The sequence below is a fragment of the Dendrobates tinctorius genome, unplaced genomic scaffold (genome assembly GCF_039654945.1).
Source record: "Dendrobates tinctorius isolate UK_male_01 unplaced genomic scaffold, ASM3965494v1 ptg000131l, whole genome shotgun sequence".
Taxonomy (NCBI): Eukaryota; Metazoa; Chordata; class Amphibia; order Anura; family Dendrobatidae; genus Dendrobates; species Dendrobates tinctorius.
Window position 1 is genome coordinate 850,035 of NW_027361799.1, and position 22,606 is coordinate 872,640.

The 22,606-nt window shown below is 45.0% G+C and overlaps 1 long non-coding RNA gene across 1 annotated transcript in view; it reads right to left on the minus strand.

Moving 5' to 3' along the window:
* Positions 1-22,606, minus strand: part of LOC141047985 (uncharacterized) — a 227,564-nt gene that overhangs the window by 48,624 nt on the left and 156,334 nt on the right. The window lies entirely within an intron of this gene.

Genomic DNA, 22,606 nt, shown 5'->3' on the forward strand with positions numbered 1-22,606 from the left:
CCCGCCCTTTCATATCCCAAGAATAATATTGATTACGGTAACACTACAACACCCCCCCATGCTAAAAGGCACAAAGTTACCAGTTATGGCCAGTAACCCACCCCTGGCTGTCGATTAAATTACCCCCAAAACACCCCATAGCCACAGCGGACGCAGGCGTAGACAACACACGTCTTCCCCAACTCAGCTCTAACTATTCCTGCCAACATTTCAACTACCCCTGTAAAAGTCATCCCTCCCGATACGGCCACAGTCACAGCTCACATACGAGCCGCCGCAGTTCTCAGGCCTCTGGATGGCTCTCCACATCAGAAGTGTCTGATACATTGCAGAGTCCCGATAGGCGAAATTGGGCACACGACAAACTCCAAAAGTCGGGTGCTCCTTCAGAGGTTATCAGCCTGACTAGCTCCGCCCACTCTTCGGAAATGTTGGAGCTGTGGCTGGGACTGGTGGAAAAACAGTAAGAATCTAATTTGGGCAAAACTGAACAGTGATGTGTGTAATTATGTTACCAAAAGTGACAATACATACATTTAAAATTCCTATGCCACTAAACTGAACAGTCAGTATATATTTTATACACAATGTTCCACTACAATGCAGTCTATGAGGATCCTGGAATCAGCTCCATTCTGAACATTGCAATGGATTTTTTGAGGAATGTCACTGTAGAAACGGAACTGTCTAGAATGGAGGAGCTGCAGAGAGATAAAAAAAATCCACTCCAATCTAGTCACCTCACCAGTGAACCGTCCAGACTGGAGTTGCTGGAATGAGGACCATAAAATATCCTCTCCGATCTAGTCACTTCAGTAGTGAGCTGTCCAGATTGGAGTTGATTTTTTTTTTTGAGGCCTCATTTTATCAACTCCACTCTAGACGGCTCACTAGTGAATCAGCTAGAATGGAGCAGATTTTTTGAGGCCCACAAAAGGTCAACTCCAACCTAGATGCAACCTTCAGGACAAGCCATCTGTACATCTGCACAAAGTTGGCCAAAAAATATATAACAAAACAGTAGATGAAGCAGACAAACCAAGCTGTGGAAGAAGGAGAAGCAGAAACTGGTTTAAACTCTTAGCATCGTCTCATAGGATTCTCTGAACTTCAAGAACAGCAAGTTATCAGACACACAGGAATTACTTGCTGACTTCTTGATGTGTCGTGGTTGCATCATCCAGAAATATATGCCCTCCGGAAGGTACAGTTTATATTTACTGTAATTATTTTCGGTGTATGTAGGTATGATGGATGGACTTTCCTATAAGCATATGTACACGTGCATCTTCCTAATGGGGACAGGATCCCATGTGTAATTAGACATTGTAAAGTGATGCAGAATATCTGCATGTAGATATACACACACATCTTACAGGCTGTGAACTTTAGCACATTGCACTATTACCGCCATCTAGTACATTGGCTATACTGATGTGCACTTTGGCACATTACACATATTCCTGCCATACAGTGCGGCTTCATACTGATTGGATACTGCTATACATTGCATCATCGCCATATAGTGTGCTGGTTATACTTACTGCTCTTTTTTACATATTTCTCTTTTGTATATGTTGGTAATTCTAATCAAATACATCAGCACAATTTTTACATGCTAACTTGATATTGCTTTTTGGTACCCAGTGCACTATATGGCGATAGTGTATGTTTTGTTTTTTGGTGCCCTTTCCTACATAAATCACTTATATCTCCTTTTGTTGTCCATATTGTCCCATATTATCACATCTGACTGATATTCCATAATAGAACCTTGTCAGCATGAGCACCTTAGCACGTCACCCTTTATTTATATACATTACTGCCATATTGTGCTGCTACTAATCTGACGTGCCATTTCTATACATTTATATATGCAACTTGTTATACACTGATTTGGCTCCTGTAGTTTATTCTCCATCCTTTCAGCTTCACACCCTGTTATTTTTATTGATTTTAATTTTCCACCATCTGGAAAAGAATTTATTAATTGTATTCTATTAGAGTGATATATATGTTAATAAAGTAATTTGATGGTCATTTCTTGGCCTTTAGTCATTTAAGGTTTAATTTTATATATAATATTAAACCTTACCCAGACATTTTCTTCAGTTCCATGGATGTAAAAGTAAGTTGCAGATGAAAGCTATAGATCAGGTCACTTTGGGTCAACGGGGTGGAGATTTATCCAGAGCTTTGGCAAGGGTTGAAGGTCAGTGGATATACAGACTAAACACAGTTGCCCCCATGGGCCTTAAGAGTTTTGGTTTTGCTTCATTTTTATAGGATGTCCTTCACGTTTATGGTTTTTTTTTGTGGGTTTTAACTATTTATATTAATGTATGTTTGTTGTTTTTTTAGTTGGCGTTTTTCTACTTTGCTGTGCCTTTCCACGTGCTCTATGTAGTTCCATGCATTGAAGATCTGAATATGCGACAATTTCTATGGACACCTTGGAGAACTTTTATTTTTGTATAAGCTCTCTTTATTTTTAAATGAATATTATTACTAAGTTCACTTTTCTTCGCACTTTATATTTTGTATTTTTGTATATAATTACTGTATTTTATGCTACTTCTGCACAATGTATTGCATTTTAGCACTTTCATATTTGGCGCATATATGATTGTATTTCTATATGTATATATGTTGGCAAGTATATGCATATGTTATTTAACGCGCTTATAATGGGTGCATGTATTATTGCACTTCCGCCCTTTATTTGGTACATATGTTGTGGCCAGTATGTACACATGCTATTTGTGCACACATTATTTCATTGCCTCCTACACTTTTCATGCGGTATCACGACACTAGTCTTACCATGGTGCGCCTACGCTGCCTTCCCTTGGATCATTAGGTCAACGGCATTCGGGTGGCACTGAGCATGTGCCATCTCCATAACGGCCGTGTGTTTTGTTTAATCCACCGCTGCTGGCTCCATGGTCTCATTATGACGTCTGGGCTGTGACGCATGTGCTGTTCTCCTCATGGTTTCCTCCTTTGACACAGTCCCGTACGTCAGCACTCCATTCAGGTCTTTTTATTAGCCGATTATGAGCATAGGGTTTCTCGTTGGCCAGCGTTCATTTAAATAGTCAGAACCCTTAACCTGCGGCACGCCTCCAGAGGAAGTCGTTACGAAGCATGCGTTGAGGCGCCAAGGACAGAATCACTCCATTATCTTCCATTTATGCAAGTAATTACTGACATGGCGGTTCACAGATTTTTCTTAGCGGACTTATAGCACATATGTGAGGCAAAGAAAGTGTTATTGCAGTCATGGAAATGGGCACTTGCTGGCAGTACTAGAGCCCAGAAACACGGCATGAGATGTGTGTCGCCTACTTTGCGCCTGATGCAGCTGCAACTCCATAATTGCAGGTTGCTGCTCACACAACCTCCGCAGCATATGCAAAGTCAAATTCCACCTGGTGGGGAGGTCAACAATGATGCCGTGCTCAGGCAGGCCCAATCTGTGCTGCATGGCTGAAAGGCGTGATGCAGCCATGCTTGAATGCCGCAAATGAGAGCACTCGTATCTGACTTTGTGCAGCAGCTCATCAAGGTCAGGATAGTTCCTAAGGAAACTCTGCACCACCAAGTTTAGGACATGGGCAAGGCATGGAATGTGAGTCAGACCACCGAGGCCCAGAGCAACGACCAGGTTTCGGCCGTTGTCACATACCACCATACCTGGCTGGAGGTTGAGCGGCGCAAGCCACATGCCGCTCTGCTCCTTGAGCGTCTTCCACAGCTCCGTTGCGGTGTGGCTAACATCACCCAGATAAACCAAATTTCAACACGCCCTGTTGATGTTTGGCTGATGCAGTGCTGAAATCGGTTGTTGTGGTATGTCTGGGTGCAGGCAAGTCTGATGATGAGTATGAGGAGTCAATTTGTATGAAGGAGAGGCCTGCAATCCGTGGAGTTGGCAGGACCCGCACACTTGCACTGTCTACTTCAGTTCCAGGCTCAACTACATTTACCCAATGGGCGGTGATGGAAATGTATCATCCCTGGCCGTGCTGACTGGTCAACTCTGTGGTCAGTTGGACCTTGCTACTAATTGCATTTTGTAGCGCATGCTTAATTTTACTCTCCACATGCTGTTGCAGGGTGGGGACGGCTTGCCTGCTGAATTAGAAGCGGCTGGGAATGAGGTATTGTGGGATTGCAAACCCCAACATATCGATAAATGCTGGCTTGCTCACCAGCCAGAATGGTAGCATGTCCACTGCAAGCAGTTTGGCAATGCGAGAATTCATGCCCTGTGCTCGTGGGTGGTTTGCCGAGTACGGGCACCTTTTCTGCCACACCTGTCTGACAGATGGCTGCACACTGGATTGGGAGTATGAGGATGCCAGTGATTGGGATGCCGATGCTGACGAAGTACAGACAGTGTGCCGCCATACAACACTGCCTGCAGATGCACCCTGGCATTCTGGCGAGGAAGCGGGAACAGCTGTTTGCGAGCTGGAGGAAGAGGTGGCCACTATGGCTGAAGAGGTGGAAGGTGGGGGACCAGCTGCAGGTGGCGAATCATGGGTGTGATGCTGCCACTTCACAGGGTGCCTCTTCCTGACATGCGTCAACATATTGGTGGTATTAAGGTTGCTGACGTTCTTCCGTCTCCGCACAGTTTGTCGACAAAGCTTGCATCTGACTACTGTAACGTCATCTGCAACTTGGTCGAAAAAGGCCCATGCACCACAACTCTTGGGCGCACCCCTTGTGTTCTTTAAAAGAGCCCTGCTCCTAACGGGTGCTGAAGTTGAGGAAGCCGACAACCAATTTTTCTCTCTTCCTCTCCCACGTGGACGGCCACGCTGTGCCACATCTGCAAGCTCTACCTCTGAGCTATCCCCACTTGCTTGCTGCCCCTCAGCATGCCATGCTGGGTAAAGGACCTTGTCATCCAATACACTTTCGTCAGCAGAAACTGGCAGCTGCGTTTCATCATCTGCTGACTGGGGTCTGGTCACTATGGTCACTGGCCCACCCTCCACTTCTTCCTCAGACGCACACAGTGGTTGCCCATCTGTGCACACTACCTCTTCTTCAGCTGCAGGAATGCTGTCTGGATGGCGCACAGATTCCAAGCCAACATTCTGAGAAGAGGATTAAGGTTGGCTCCTGGCCCTCTGAATGTCTGGGCAATTTAGTGGGTGGTGAAGCAGATGGGTGCTGCTCTTCAGTGGCCTGACCCGATGTGGTGGAGAGGTCCTGGGAGAATGCTGCACTCATTGAGCTGGATGCCTCAGCTGCCGTCCAACCAACAACGGTTTCTACTTGATCCTCTTATCAGTCTGTCTATGGCCCTGCGCTCCTAACAAGCTGCGCATAAATGACTGCTGCCGGGTGATAGTAGATGCTGAGTGACTTGGGCCTGCTGCTTGCTCTGGATATGCACTATGTCTAGCTGCTGATGCAGCACTTCCGCGGCTGCCGCGGTGACGTCCCTTACTCCCTGCCTTCTTCATCTCTATCGATGGATTCAGAACGGCAAGAAAGTAATTATTAGGGATTAGTGTGCTTATTTCTGTAGGACTACAAACAGGTATAAGAAACACTAATGGCTCTGTATGATGGTGTGTCTGCTACACTTTATTTGAATCTAATGTGGCCTACATAAAGAGTAATGTGTGTTTGTGGTGTTGGTGTACACGTTACGGTCAGATGTCACAGCGCAGTAAATGACACTGCTGTGATGCCAAAAAAAGAAAAAAAAAAAAAAAAAAAGGATTTTCCGAGACTGGGCAAGGTGCTGTGTGGCACCAGCCACAGAGGTTGTTTGGGCCCTCACAGTACAACCCCTATATATTGTTTAACTTTAACCTCAATAGATGCTGTGAGGTAATGTAACACTTACAGGGGCACTGAGAGTGAATTTACTGGTGAAAAATTTGGGGGTGCGCAATAGAACAGGCCACACTAGGGGTCCTGGAGTCTGATGTGACTACAAAGACTGACCTAGTGGGTGCAGCACTCCCCAAAAAAAAGCACACAGGATGTCTGTGCAGCAGAGATGACTAAACTGTGCAAAGCGCACCCGAGCACCAGGAAAATTGAGGGACAAATAATAATAATAAATTTTATTTTTATAGCGCCGACATATTCCGCAGCACTTTACATTTCAGAGGGGATTTGTACAGACAATAGACATTACAGCATAACAATAATCACATACAGTAGATTATAACAAATACCAAGAGGAAAGAGGGCCCTGCTCGCAAGCTTACAGTCTATGAGGAAAGAGGGAGACACGAAAGGTGGGTGGTAACAGTTACCCTGATTGTATGGACCAGTCATAATGTTAAGTGTGTAACAGTACAGACACAGAGGGCTAATGGAGGCATAAAGCATGTGGGAACATGATGCGGGGAACCTGGTTATGGTAAAACTTTTGGCTCTGCCACACAGGGATAGATTAGGTTAATGTGTTGGTGTGGTAGGCCAGTCTGAATAAATGCGTTTTCAGGACACACTTAAAATTGTGGGGATTGGGGACTAATCGTATTGACCTGGGAAGTGCATTCCAAAGAATTGGCGCGGCACGTGTAAAGTCTTGGAGACGGGAGTGGGAGGTTCTGACTATTGAGGATGCTAATCTCAGGTCATCAGCAGAACGGAGGGCGCTGGTAGGGTGGTATACTGAAACAAGGGAGGAGATGTAGGGTGGTGCTGAGCCATGAAGAGCTTTGTGAGTGAGGGTAATAAGTTTATACTGAATTCTGGAGTGGATGGGTAGCCAGTGTAATGACTGGCACAAGGTAGAGGCATCGGTGTAACGATTGGTGAGGAATATGATCCTGGCTGCAGCATTCAAGACAGATTGGGGGGGGGAGTTTGGTAAGAGGGAGACCGATTAGGAGAGAGTTACAATAGTCGAGACGAGAATGAATAAGAGAAACAGTAAGAGTTTTTGCAGAGTCAAAGGTAAGAAAAGGTCGAATTCTAGAAATGTTTTTGAGGTGCAGATGACAAGAGCGAGCCAGTGATCGAATGTGGGGGGCAAAGGAAAGCTTGGAATCAAGTATGACCCCAAGACAGCGGGCCTGTTGCTGGGGAGTAATAGTGGAACCACACACAGAAATGGCAATGTCGGGTATAGGTACATTAGTAGAGGGAGGAAACACCAGGAGTTCAGTCTTTGACAGGTTCAGTTTCAGATATAGTGAGGACATGATATTAGACACAGCGTTTAGACAATCGCCGGTGTTTTCTAGAAAGGCTGGCGTGATGTCAGGAGAAGAAGCGTATAATTGGGTGTCATCAGCATAGAGATGGTACTGGAAATCAAATCTACTGATTGTTTGACCAATAGGGGCAGTGTACAAGGAGAAGAGGAGGGGACCTAGAACCGATCCTTGGGGGACCCCAACAGTAAGGGGAAGATGAGAGGAGGAGGAACTGGCAAAAGATACAGTAAAGGAGCGGTCGGAGAGATAGGAGAACCAGGAGAGAACGGTATCCTTGAGGCCAATGGAACAGAGCATAGTGAGGAGGAGCTGATGATCCACAGTGTCGAATGCTGCAGAGAGATCCAAGAGAATTAGCATGGAGTAGTGACCATTTGATTTAGCTGTTAGCAGATCATTAGAGACTTTAGTGAGGGCAGTTTCAGTGGAGTGTAAAGAGCGGAAACCGGATTGGAGAGGGTCGAGAAGAGAGCTTTCTGAGAGATAGCGGATAAGACGGGAGTGGACCAGGCGTTCCAGGAGTTTAGAGATGAAGGGAAGATTAGAGACAGGTCTATAGTTAGCGGCACAGTTTTGGTCGAGGGATGGTTTTTTAAGTAGTGGATGTATGATGGCATGCTTAAATGAGAAGGGAAAAATACCAGAAGAGAGAGAGAGGTTAAATATTTTAGTTAGGTGAGGGGTGACAGCAGGGGAAAGGGACTGAAGGAGCTGTGACGGAAATGGGTCACTGGTGCAAGTAGTTGGGTGAGAAGATGCAAGGAGCCTGCTTACTTCTTCTGTGACTGGTTCAAAATCAGAGAGTGAGTTCGATGCAGTGGGGGAGGGAGGACAGTGCATGGTATGAGGTGATTGGGAGATAATTTCCTGTCGGATCTGGTCAATTTTTTCTTTGAAGTAATTGGCCAGATCGTCAGCTCGGAGTTCCGTGGTTGGGGCCTGTACTCTTGGATTGAGTAGAGAATGAAAAATGTCAAAGACGTTTCGGGTTATTGGACAGTGAGGTGATGAGGGTGTTGAAATAGGTTTGTTTGGAGAGGTGAAGGGCAGTGTTGTATGTTCTAAGCATAAACTTAAAATGGATGAAATCTTCGGGTAGATTGGATTTTCTCCACAGACGTTCGGCGCACCTGGAGCACCGCTGCAGGAAACGTGTTTGCACCGTGTGCCAGGGTTGTCGCCGTCTGCGTTGTGGTGTTCTATTTATAGGGGGTGCAAATTCATCCAGGGCACTTTGAAGTGTTTCATTGTAATGCTTCAATGCAGAATCAGGACAGGAGAGGGAGGAGATAGGGGCCAATGAAGACTGCAAGTTCTTCATAAGTTTCTGGGTGTTAATGGCCTGTATGTTTCTATAATTATGAACAGTGGGGGTGACCTGAGCAGCATGGCAGTTCTTGATAGAGAATGAAAGAAGATTGTGGTCAGAGAGCGGGAGAGGGGAGTTTGCAAAATCATCCACTGCACAAAGCCGAGAGAAGACCAAGTCGAGGGAGTTTCCGTCTTCATGCGTTGGAGAATTAGTGAGCTGCGAAAGGCCAAATGAGGAGGTTAGAGATAAAAGGTGAGTAGCAGATGGTGAGAGGGGAAGAGCAATGGGGATGTTGAAATCACCCATGATGAGGGTAGGGATGTCACAGGAGAGAAAATGTGGAAGCCAAGTGGCAAAATGATCCAGGAACTGATGGGAGGGGCCGGGAGGACGATACACCACAGCCACTCGCATGGAGAAGGGGGTGTAGAGTCTGACGGCATGGACCTCAAAAGAAGGGAAGACAAGTGAGGGTACTTGAGGGATAACCTGAAAGGTACATTTTGGTGATAGGAGCAGACCAACGCCTCCACCAGCTCTATTGTCTGATCTTGGGGTATGAGAGAAGTGAAGCCCCCCGTATGATAGAGCAGCAGCAGCGGTAGTGTCTGACTGCTGGATCCAGGTTTCAGTAAGAGCCAGGAGGTTAAGAGAATTAGAAAGGAAAAAGTCATGAATGAAGGAGAGTTTGTTACACACTGAGCGAGAATTCCAAAGTGCACAATTAAGAGAGACAGATGGCATGCAGGGAATATTAATAAGATTAGAGGGGTTTCTGAGTGTAGCAGTCGGGAAGTTTGACTTTCTATAACATGGGGGACCAGGGTTGGGAGCAATGTCTCCTGCGACTAGGAGAAGGAGGATAGAAAGAGTGAGCAGATGGTTAAGTGATTTGTGAGAGCGTCTCTGATGTTGAATGGTGGGACTGACTGGATCTGTGCAGTTTAACAACGTGAAAAGAGCATGAGTGCTATACATAGGAGAGGAAAGAAGCGAGGGGCCAATGTGGATGGAGTGTAGAGAGTTAATGCCAGGGCAGTGGATGTGTGTGAATGCAGCGGCCAGGATTAAAATTACACAAATGCATATGTTATATATTTGTTGTACTCCAAATGTACAGGGAGTAGATGTATATAAATGTCTTACCTGTCTCCTGCCCTGTCTAACTGCCATGTTATAACTGCCAGTACTTTGATAAAGTGTGCATAAATGCCCCCTGCATAAATGCTATCCCAAATCTATGTCTGAATATATAGGAGGATAAGACTTAGAACTTTTTTTTTTTGGCCTCTCTCTCTTCTCATTAATCAATCACACTAAATTGAGACACCAGGACCCAATAAAATGTTGTGGTCAAATAAACACATGTCCAGCACTACATGGATCATAAAGCACTTTGAAAAGTTTCTTGACCTCACAACATAAGGGGACAAGCAGAGTAAGTTGAAAAAAACTATATACCATATAGAAGCTTGCAGTGTTGAAAACACAGAGATAGCATTCAGGATTAACTGCTTGCTGACATTGAATGGAGACACAGGAGTGGATTCAGAGCAGAGATTGGAAAAGCTGGTTACCTGTATGAAGAGAATAGAGATGCGTGTCACATTCATCCATGTTATAACTGCCAGTACAAATGGGGGCAAGTGATTGGGGGGGTTCGGAGGGGGGGGAACCACTCACTGAAAAATCCCTATATAGCGTTCACCAAAATGTACTGGATGGTGAAGCTACAATTTTAGGAAAACATAGTAGAGGGGGATTTAAGGGATGAAAAGAAAAGGCTGTGAAAAGGCAGTGAGACACACACCACACAGTGCTGCAGCAAGAGGAGCTGCAGCAGCTGCAGTGAATGTGCACTGCACTGTCTCACTAAGCACCTCACCGAGAGCCTGCACAGCACAAAAAATGAAACTGAGTGGGGTAGGTGAGACAAAAGACTGCTTCTGTAAAACACGGGCTGCTACAGTCGCTGAAAAACAATTTGTATTGCTATTAGATCCGAGATCTCTCCCCATCTTCAACAGCAACCTATCCCTATCTGCTTTCACAGTAGAGTGAGGCTAAAATGGCAGGCACAGCCTTTTATACTGCCTGATCACACCATCCAGCCAATCGCAGCGCAACCCCTAGCTAGCAAGTTTTGACGCCTCCTACCAAGCTTAGGGGAGTTACACAATGTTGTCAGCAATTTTTCAGCTCCTGATTAGCTCCACGGAGCGCTCAGAGGCTGAAGGATTATAGGATTTCCGATTTGAAAAAAAAAAAAAAAAACATCGGAATTCCGATATCGCAAATATCGGGCCGATTTCCGATATTTCATTATCGGAAAGCTCATCCCTAGTGATGAGGTCATAGCCATGTGACCCAGTGGGTGTGGCTACGGACCCTATAAGGTGGCCAGGGTAGGTCACATGAGTGAATGGTTGGACCCGGTTGGTCCGTTGTGGAAGGTCTTGCTGGGAGATGGGGCTTACTGCCTGACAGCACGTGAATGCTGTGAGCAATGGCTGCAAGCGTCTGACAGTTCCCTGGAGGGAATGGACATCTGAAGTATGGAGTATGAAGCAGCCATGAGAAGGTAACCTTAACAGGGGATATAACAGGCTCGAGAGCCTGTGTGTGGGACATTGTTTTATACTGTAGTCATACAGGTTGTGCAAAGTGAAGCTCTGTCATGGACGCTATGCTGATTCTATGAACTTTATGTTGCTAGTCATGGCTTATGATGCCTGAGTAAACCACATGAACTATTGTTTTTTGGAAAACCCGTGCCGGATGTGATTTGGCTGCCAAGCGAGTATCCCCTACCCAAATGACAGCGCTACCTTACAGCCCCTTTACTTTCAGTGCAGCAAACTCACTCCAGAAGTTCATTGTGGATCTCTGAATGATCCAATGTTGTCCTAAATGACTAATGAAAAATATAATCCACCAGTATGTAATCAAGTCTCTGTATAAATGCTCCTGCTCTGTTATAGTCTCAGGGTTCTGTTTAAAGCACAGAGAGCATCATGAAGACCAAGGAACACAAAAGGCAGGTCCGTGATTCTGTTGAGAAGTTTAAAGCCGGATTTGGATACAAAATGATTTCCAAAACTTTTAACATCCCAAGGTGAACTGTGCAAGCGGTCATATTGAAATGGAAGTATCATACCACTGCAAATCTACAAAGACCCGGCCATCCCTCTAAACTTTCATCTCAAACAAGGAGAAGACTGATCAGAGATGCAGCCAAGAGGCCCATGATCACTCTGGATGAACTGCAGAGATCTACAGCTGAGGTGGGACTGTGTCCATAGGACAACAATCTCGTACACTGCACAAATCTGGCCTTTATGGAAGAGTGGCAAGAAGAAAGCCAGTTCTCAAAGAAATCCATAAAAAGTGTCATTTAAAGTTTGCAACAAGCCACCTGGGAGACACCAAACATGTGGAAGAAGGTGCTCTGGTGAAATGAAACCAAAAATTGAACTTTGGCAACAATGCCAAATGATGTGTTTGGCTTAAAGGCAACACAGCTCATCACCCTGAGCACAACATCCCCACTGTCAAACAAGGTGGTGGCAGCATCATGGTTTGGGCCTGCTTTTCTTCTGCAGGGACAGGGAAGATGTTAAAATTGATGGGAAGATGGATGGAGCCAAATACAGGACCATTCTTGAAGAATGCCTGTTGGAGTCTGCAAAAGACCTGAGACTGGTACAGAGATTGGACTTCCAACAAGACAATGATCCCAAACTAAGCAAAATCTACAATGGAATGGTTCACAAATAAACATATCCAGGTGTTAGAATGGCCAAGTCAAAGTCCAGATCTGAACCCAAATGAGAATCTGGAAAGAGTTAAAAACTGCTGTCCACAAACGATCTCCATTAAACATCACTGAGCTCGAGCTGTTTGCCAAGAAAGAATTTCAGTCTCCCAATGTACAAAACTCAGACATACGCCAAGAGACTTGCAGCTGTAATCGCAGCAAAAGGTGGCGCAACAAAGTATTAAGTTAAAGGGGCCGAATAATATTGCACGCCCCAGTTTTTGACTTTCCACAATCAATAAATTTCATTCAACTTCACAATTGTGCTCCACTTGTTGATTCTTCACCAAAAATCTCCATTTGGTATCTTTATGTTCGAAGTATGATATATGGGAAAAGGTTGAAACGTTTCAGGGGGCCGAATCCTTTCGCAAGGCACTGTATTTAGATAAACTTTTGTTAATGCCCAAATACCTATTATCCACCATAAATTGCAAAATAAATCTTAAATTAGACAAGGTGACTTTCTGGATTTGTCTTCTCATTTTGACTCTCATAGTTTTGGTCTACCTATGATGTCAAATTACAGGCCTCTCACCTTTTTAAGTGGGAGAACTTGCACAATTGGTGGCTGACTAAATACTTTTTCCCCACTGTATATGCACTGCAGTTAGGTTATTCAATGACCTCTGGAATGTGCCATGTCAATTTATCCAGCATATACAATATAAGTGTCTTTGTTTGACAAGTAGATTTATATTTTAATACAAATTAAAAATAGTTTGGTATATTCTTAGACACGTGTACTTCATCAGAAGATTGCCTGAGCATGAAGAAGCTGGGAAGTATATTTTTTACTTTAAATGTCTGAACTCTAGGGATGAGTGAAGACCAACTTACAAGTTCAGGGTTCATTCAGAATATCATGTGGCTGGGGCCTAGAACCTGAACTACTATTGGAAGTGTTGGTAAAAGATTGGTGTTCTGGCCCCAGACACCATCTATACACATTATGTATACTTGTCTTAATAGTTTTTCTGTCTGCAGTCCTCTTTGTATTGTCATTTACCTCCAATTCATCACCACGGTATTCCTTGGCCATCCGCCTGGAAACCTTACTACGCAGCCTTATGGTGCCGACATTTTGCTGAATACTATGCGGCCGCAATATACAGGCCCATCTCATGTGACTAGGACGTTGGCGTCACTACTTATAGCAAAATCCAATTATGAGCATTACCTTCTGGTGGTAGTGTAATATTTTATTGTCCATTTCAGGATGACCTCCACCCTCCGGAAGAATCTGGCCGAGGGTAGCAGTTACAAGATGCATGACCTGGACTCCCCAGTGATGGAAAGCTTCAAAGTATTTAAGAAATGACTGTCAAAATCAAGCATAAGAAAAATGGTAAATATGATATTCCTTTAGGTTCAATGTATCTGAAATACCGAACTTTCTGCACTAAGAGGCGCACTGGACCATAAGACGCTTATAGGTTTTAGAGAAGGGAAAATGGGAAAAAAAAATTGTAGCAAAAATATGGTCAATGTGGTTTGCTTCTCACCACTGGTACACCCCCCTTCAGCTCCAACATGACCAGGTGTCCAAAGTTGACAAACAAGGGAGGCAGATGCTCTGGTGTCAGCAAGCTAAAAATGAATATCCTCTGCTCCCCTCACCCATAAAAGGCATAGTGAGTTAAAGCCGACAATGAATTGAGGCTTGCAAGAGATGTCAAAAAGCAATAAAGGATTTTGGGGATATGTCAAGAGTATAAGAAAAAAGTCAAAGATGCTATAGAATTTTTACAGGATGAAAATGATGAAATGGTAAGACAGGATGTTGAGAAGGCCAAATTTTTAAATTCCTATTTTGCATCTGTTTCCTCTCAGAAAGGAAATGTAACATCAACTGTTCTTCACTGTCCTATTAAGGGAATAGAAGAATCCAGGATATCTACAAACAGAAAGATAGTGAGGAAACACTTAGCTAACCTAAATGAATTCAAGTCTCCACGTCCAGATGAATTACACCCCAGAGTACTGAAGGAGATAGACGAAATTTTTGAACCCCTCTCCATAATCTTTGAAAATTCTTGGAGAACAGGAGAAGTCCCAGAAGACTGGAGAAGAGCAAATGCTGTTCCTATCTTCAAAAAGGGGAAGAAGGTGGACCCAGGCAACAATAGGCCGGTGAGTCTGACTTCTATACCAGGAAAGATCTTTGAACAAATTATTAAACATGTACAGTATGTCAGTACCTGGATAAGAATGAAGTGATTAAACAGTCATCATGGGTTTGTAACTAATAAGTCATGTCAGACTAACTTAATTTCCTTCTATGACGGAATCACTGATTGGGTGGATCAAGGAAATGCTGCAGATATAGTATATCTTGACTTCAGCAAAGCATTTGACAAAGTATCTCATACAATCCTTATTGAAAAAATGACTAAGTATGGAATGGACAAGGCAACTGTTAGGTGGATTCATAACTGGCTTAGTGATCGGACCCAAAGAGTGGTCGTAAATGGCTGCACATCCAGTTGGAAGAATGTCTCAAGTGGGGTACCACAGGGCTCTGTCCTGGGCCCTGTATTGTTCAACATCTTTATCAATGATTTAGATGAAGGAATTGAGGGTAAACTGATTAGATTTGCTGATGACACAAAGCTAGGAGGGATAGCTAATACTAGAGAAGAGAGGATTCAAAAAGATAAATAAACTGGAGAAGTGGGCAGCAAATAACAGAATGGTTTTTAACAGGGAAAAATGCAAAGTACTACATCTGGGCAATAAAAATGAAAAAAACATATACAGAATGGGAGGAATAGGCCTAAGCAACAGCACATGTGAAAAAGACATGGGTATACTAATAGATACTGAATATGAGTCAGTGTGATGCAGCAGCAAAAAAGGCAAATGCAATTCTAGGATGTATTAACAGAGGCATACAGTCTAGATCACGTGAAGTCATTATTTCCCTCGACTCCTCTTTGGTCAGACCTCATCTGGAATATTGTGTCCAGTTTTGGGCACCACATTTTAAAAAAAGACATCAAACTGGAGCAAGTTCAGAAAAGAGCAACCAGAATGGTGACCGGTCTGCAAACCCTGTCTTATGAGGAAAGGTTGCAGAATTTGGGATTGTTTAGTTTGCAAAAGAGAAGACTGAGAGGAGACTTAATAGCTGTCTGCAAATATCTAAAGGGCTGTCACATTATAGAAGGATCAACTTTATTCTCATTTGCACAAGGAAAGACTAGAAGCAATGGGATGAAACTGAAAGGGAGGAGACACAGATTAGATATTAGAAAACACTTGACAGTTAGAGTGATCAATGAGTGGAACAAGCTGCCACGAGAAGTGGTGAGTTCTCCTTCAATGGAAGTCTTCAAACAGAGGCTGGACAGACATCTGACTGGGATGATTTAGCAAATCCTGCTTTGAGCAGGGGGTTGTATCAGATGGCCCAGGAGGTCCCTTCCAACTCTACGATTCTAAGATTTAACTCCAACACTGGAGCTCCCGCCTCCCTTGAAACCCCCCATATTCCTCCCACATTTGGAGGAAAAAAAGTGCCGCTTAGAGAACAAAAAATATGGTTCCTGCCCTGCATATTTTCTTTAATCATTAGAGCTGGCTGTTACATGGCCTGAGAGATCCCACAGTGCAAAGTCCTGTCAGCAGCCCTGGGAGCTGTTAATACATTTGCATGCTTTTAGACAGTCAATATCTGGCACTGACAGTCATGTATCTCCAAGACTGCAAAAAAATAAAGGCCAATGCTGACGAGAAAGATGGCAGCACCGCTCACTATCAATCAGGTGATACTTTGTTTCTGGTGTTTACGCTCTACATGGGAGTCGCCAACGCTCAGTGCACGAGGTCTCGCTCCAGGGAGATGCTCTGTGGCTTGGAATTGGTGGACATGCTGCAATTCATCTGCAGTAACCAGGGCTTCCATGTCAGTAAGCCTTGTTCTAAGTTATAAACCTAGCACTCAACTTTAGGATATTCAGAAGAATATTCATTGTAGTACGTAAAGAGACACTTCGATCAAATTTTGACCTTCAGTTACGTACTGTACCAAATACGTGGTAATAGGTATTAAACCTATTGTGAAGATTCATGTGCTCTTAATTGGGGTTATTCGTCCCAATGCCTGTTGTAGTATGCTTATAGAGGCCAGTAGATGAGGCAACATATGCACGCATGATGTTTACTGGGGAGATCCGTCCCACAGCCTTGTGTCAGCCAGTAGATGGGGCAGGACGTGTCTCCAGACACTGCATGTCTTAATCAGGTGATCCTTTGTCTCTGGCGTTTACGCTCTACGTGGGAGTCGCCAACACTCGGTGCACGAGTTCTCGCTCCCGGGAGATGCTCTGTGGCTCGGAATTGGTGGACATGCTGCAATTCATCTGCGGTAACCGGGGCTTCCTTGTCAGTAAGCCTGGTTCTGTCTGCAGCAGATCCCGGCGTGGGATAGTGGAGGAGTGCTGCTTCTGCGGATGTAATATTGCTATACTGGAATCACACTGTGCCGCTCCAATTTTTAATGCTACTATTAGAAAAGAACAAATCTTAGAGACCTTTTTGGTTTTACTTGAGTTGGACATTGATTCCAGGATGATCGTTGAAATCCAGCCTAAAGGAACATCTTTAAATCATATGTATACTTGCAATTTTAAATGGAAAAGTTTCTCATTATCTTTACATTATAAACCCAGAGGACATCTCTATGGAATTTCTGAAAGACCTGGAGAACACAAGCTTTTATGAGCACCTATTCTAAGATTAAGACAAACAGCACTTTAAAAAAAGACTCATTCAGCAATTCCTCAAGTTCCAGATACCGTATACACTTGTGTATAAGCTGATTTTCAGCTTATTTTTTGGGCTGAAAATCCCCCTCTGCTTATACGCGAGTCATATACCGGGGGTGGGTGGGGGAGGGGGAGCAGGGGTGTCAGAGATCATACTTACCTCTCCTGGCACTTCTCTGCTTCTTCCTCTGTAGTCTGCTTCCCGCATTCAGCAGTCATATTGTACCGCTCATTAAACTCATGAATATGTGCATATTTAATGAGCGCTACCACATGACCATCTGAATGCAGGAAGCAGATGGCAGAGGAGAAGCAGGGGCTGCAGAGAAGAGCCAGAGTAATATTCACCTGTCCCCGTTCCAAGCCATGCATCGTTGTGTCTCCGGGTCCTCCTGGTTTGACGGCAGACAGCGCAATGATGTAGTCAGTGTGCGCCCTCTGCTGTCACTGCAGAGAGCCGGGAGACAGTGGATGGTAATGGAACAGGGACAGGTAAATATCGCTGGTGCTGGGGGCTCAGGACACCGGCACCTGGCCCTCAGCGACGGAGAGGTGAGTATGTTTTTTTTTTTTTTTTTTTTTTTTTTTTTTAAATTGCAGCATCATGTGGGGGGTATTTATGGGGCATCATTAACCCTTGTGGAGCAGCATATGAGGGGTATTTATGGGGCAGCATTAAACCTTGTGGAGCAGCATATGGGGGCATTTTTGGGGCAGCATTAACCATTGTGCAGCAGCATATGAGGGGCATTTATGGGGCAGCATTAACCCTTGTGCAGCAGCATTTGGGGGGGTCATCTATGGAGCATCTTCTTGGACCACTATTTAACCCTAGGCTTATACACAAGGCAATAAGTTTTCCCAGTTTTTTTGTGGCAAAATTAGAGGGGTCGGCTTATAGACTAGTATACACGGTAACCTTTCTGAAGGCCTAAAACAGGATGCGGAGGCATTTATAGAAGGAATTAAAGACATTTATAGGGAGATCAACCAGGAGTTTGACAATGAATGTATAAAGGGGCTAGTAGCACTCAGTTTTACACTGCAGATTGTTGAATTTTTGATGTTGTGGTTTTAGAAAATGTAACCTTTACTAGCATTTTTTCCTTTTACGCTGGTTGAATCCAGCGCACAGGCCCACTTGATTGCCACCATGTGCCGAGGGTGGCAAGACCCCATGTTTGAGTATTTTTACATGTGTGGAATCTGGTATCGCACTTGAAGATAAGGAAAGGATGCAAGCATTTTACTACCTCCAGGCAGTGCTGATGTTAAAACATCTTTCCAATCCTTCTGTTACTAAAAACTTGATGGTAAGGTTCTTTTTTCAACTTATGAGCTGTTGATAAACATCTAGTTCTGCCTTATCTGATTTTCTTATTGTTTACTTTTGTTCTTTCTATAACAGATAAGACTGGCTTGAGAAGAAATCAACGTACTCTGAAGGACAGAAGGCATCGTTCATTTCTACATCCCAGAACATTATCGTGCTGCTGGAAGCAGGGCCATATTTACCATTAGGCACTTGAGGGCACATGCCTAGGGTGGTAGGATGTGGGGGGGCCTGTGTTTTTTTATGTCCAGCGGTGCATCATCATCCCTGAAGATAAGTGGTAGCAGAGTCGCCCTTGCTCAGTGACAGCCTAACTTCATGCCTGCCCAGAAGGTTACTGACTGTTAACCAAGTTACCCTGCTACCACTAGTCTACCAGTCAACGTGGTGCGTGGGGCTGAGGTGGAACAGCAGCACCCAGCTGTCTCTCAACCTGGCTGGGAAACGGTCATACATTGCTGGTCTGGCCCTCTCAGTGGCAGAGCAGTATCGGTAAGGAAACATGATCTGGCTCCTACACACTGCTTGCTACATGGCTCTGTCAGACTCACCACTTCCCTCAGACTCCTCAGCCTAGTTTCTGCTTGGAGCTGGAGCACACAGAAGCCGCAGCACTGTTTGCTCCCAGATGGTCCCAGAGAGTGAATGGTAGCAGCAGCAGCACTGGCAATGTTTGCTCCCAGTCCCAGATAGAGTGAGTGGGGTGGGAGTGTTGTAATACATCTCTGCCTCTGGACTTAGCTGGACATTATATATTATAGATTTGCCTGGACTGTACATTGTATATTATAGATCTACTACCTGAGCATTATATATTATAGATCACCTGTCCCTGGACAAATATGAGAGATCTCCCTGGACATTATACCATATTTTCTGGTATACAAGATGATTTTTTAACCCATGAAAATCTTAAAAGCTGGGGGTCGTCTTGTATGTCGGGTGTCATCTTATAGGGCAGGTGCGGAGCAATCTGCAGTCATTGTGTATGGTGGTGGTGGAAGATGGGGGAGGGAGTGGTCCCGATGACCAGGTGAGGGGGCGCCCCACTGGGAAGGTGCAAGTAAAGTATCCCCATTACCTCATAATGGCAGCGATGCTCTGTGCAGCTCTCTGCTAGGGTGGCTTGTAGGGTGGCTCTGTAGCAAAGGGGGCTTCGCCGGCATTTTGTCAGAGCCCGGAGGCACCTGAAGCTCCAATGGAGCAGTGCGATGGCCTCTGGGAAAATGGCCACTGGGGCGGTGCATGATCAGATTTAGATCTTGCCCCGAGATCTCAGGAGACTAGATCTGATTCTGAGCATGCGCCACCCCAGGCAAATCCACAACGTGTGCATATACTCTTATTGTAAATTCTGACACTGACCATACACCAATGACAGATACCATTTTTTTCAAGTATGTGTTTGACTAAGGCCTTATTCATACGTCTATGTTTAGAGACTGGGCAGTGATAGAATAAAATCAATATCGTAATCCTACAATGTCTGCTGGACATGTTATGGGGAGAGATTATAGTTCAGTTAGTACATAGACACCATACTTGTTGTTAACCAGTCAATATTTTGTCCACAACACTGCAGTGTCAAAAGAGGAAGACAGCGAGACAGGCAGCAACATCGCATCAGAGCTCTTGACCTTGAAACAGAAGATCCTCAGATCCTGGTATTGTGACATCGCATAATACCAATGAAAAAATATTATTCTTAACAAAAAGTGAACCTGTCACCTCGTTTTGTCGCTACAAGATACGTCCACTGCCTTTAGGGGCTTATCTACAGCATTTTGTAAAGCTGTAGATATGAAGAACAAGTTATATTATACTCACCCGGGGGCAGTCCAGTCTGATGGGTGTTGCAGGTCTAGGTCCAGCGCCTCCCATCTACATGCAATATCGTTATCTTCCTTGCTTTGTGCTGCGCTCTTGTGCTGGCATACTGATCTGCCCTGTTGAGGGCAGAGCAAAGTACTGTAGTGCACAGGAGCTGGTAACGGTCAGAGAGGCCAAGCACCTGCGCACTGCAGGACTGTAATAATGTGTAGCTACTGTTGATGTCACCACAGATCAGAGACAGCCCAATGGTTAAAGGGCTTTTTTATAGGGGTTAAATTCTCCACACAGGGAGGAGCAGCTTGCCACTGCAGTCACCAGGGCTGCACGCTCAGGTCACTGTCTCTGCACTGTCAGTAGCAAAGTCTCCTCTGGTCATGAAGGTTCCAGAGTCCACGTACTCAACCACAGCTCTCACCATTGCTCTTCTCTCAGCCTCTGTGCTCTGACGGGGAGTCCTCTCTCTGGGAGTGTGGTGTTGCAGGCTGCTTTCCCTCTGGCACCCTCTGCTTTCATGCCCTCTGCCTGCACACCTTCCGTTCCAGTCCTCCTTCCTGTTCCTCTAACCATAGCAGTTACATGCTCCAGCATGTCTAGGGCAGAAAGTCTTCCCCCCGGCAAACCTGCTATCTGGCCAAGTGGTTCTTGATAAGGAGCAGTGAAGGTAACCTCCTTCGGGCTCTTCTTACTCTGCTCTGCCCTCAACAGTACAGATCAGTACACCTGCGCAGGAGCATGACAAATCAAGGAAAATGCTATCGCATGAAGATGGGAGGTGCCAGACCTGCTCACCCATCAGACCGGAACACCCCCGGGTGAGTATAATAAAACATTTTTCTGATCTTGCAGGTCAGATCAGGGGCTTATCAAGAGCATTCTAGAATGCTGTAGATAAGCACTGTGTTGTAGTGTCCACTGTCTGCTAGGGGGCGCTGTGTGGGTGTCCCAGGATGGGCCTGCAGTCACATCCATTGTGGTAATGGGTATAGGATGCTGAAGGATCGTTATGCATCTCAAGGTGGGTGGCCTTGAGATGAAGGCTTGCTTATGTGTTGATCAGTAGAGCTGATCTGTCATTCCAAGGTGTCAGGGAGTAGTGATGTGAGTTCATTCTCTGTTTCACCAGTTGTGAGTTCTCCTTCCAGACTCCCTCTGCTGGTAACAGGAGGTAGTGAGGCTGATTTAATCGGTGGAGATCTGCCACCTGAGAATGAGGATGACGATTGGAACTCTGGAGTCTCAGATTGGATTTAAGACAGCCGACGCCCTATTCAGTAGCTGGTGACTCCTTCTGCTTGTCAGGCCTTGGTCATCAGCTCTGTTCCAGTCAGCTCAAGCCAAGTTTCTCTGTTAATGTTCACACTTGATTTTGTTGGTCTATTCAGTTTGTGGTCAGCCAGCCACGGCTTGGGCTGTGCTGAATTTCCACCCTTATTTATCTGTATTTGCCAATTTGCTTTTTGTCCCTTATTAGATTGGCCTCTTTTTGCTCTGTCTCAGAATATTTCAGAGTTCTGATACAGTGGGAGAAGTCTAGTGACTTCAGGGTTAATTTTGCTTTCAGAAGTGTTGGACATTATTTTTGTAGGGTTTTTTGCAGATTGCAGACAGTGTCTTTCCTTTCCTCTCCTTTCTAGTTAGTTTGGGCCCCATCGCTTGCTCAGCCTATTTTCCTGCCTGTGTTTGTGTTTTCATTTTGTTTCACCATCAATACGTGTGTGGGGGCTGTCTATTCCTTTGGGGTCTGCTCTGGGGCAGTTAGTTTTCCATTTTCTTGCTTTAGGCTTTAGTCCTCCGGCCGTGACGAGGCATCTAGGTTCATCGTAGGCACACTCCACGGCTGCTGATAGTTGTGTGGTAGGATCAGGGATCTGCAATCTGCATAGTTACCAACCTCTGTTTTTTCTGGGCTTAGCTTGTTTTGTTTGTGTCTCCTTGGTGACCCATTCATAACAGAGAAGCCTTCAGATGATTGATGAGATGGGCAGGATCAATCTACAAATCCACCCAGGGGTGTGTTTGAGTGTCATAATAAAGTATATGTGTATGAATGCTTGAAGGACCTGTGATGAGGTCATAGCCATGTGACCCGCTGGGTGTGGCTATGGACCATATAAGGTAACCAGAGTAGGTCACATGGGAGAGAGCATGGATCTGATTGAGCCATGTGGAAGGTCCCAGCAGGCCTAGGTGGAGGAAGGTGTGCTACCTTCCTAAAGACCACGTGCTGAGGCTGCTGACCCAGTGAAGCCTGGGTATATTGGCTGCATGCGAGGAGGGATAAGCCTCCTGTGTTTGCTGAGGCTCCAGGACTGAGCCTGAAACAATGGACACTTATACTTG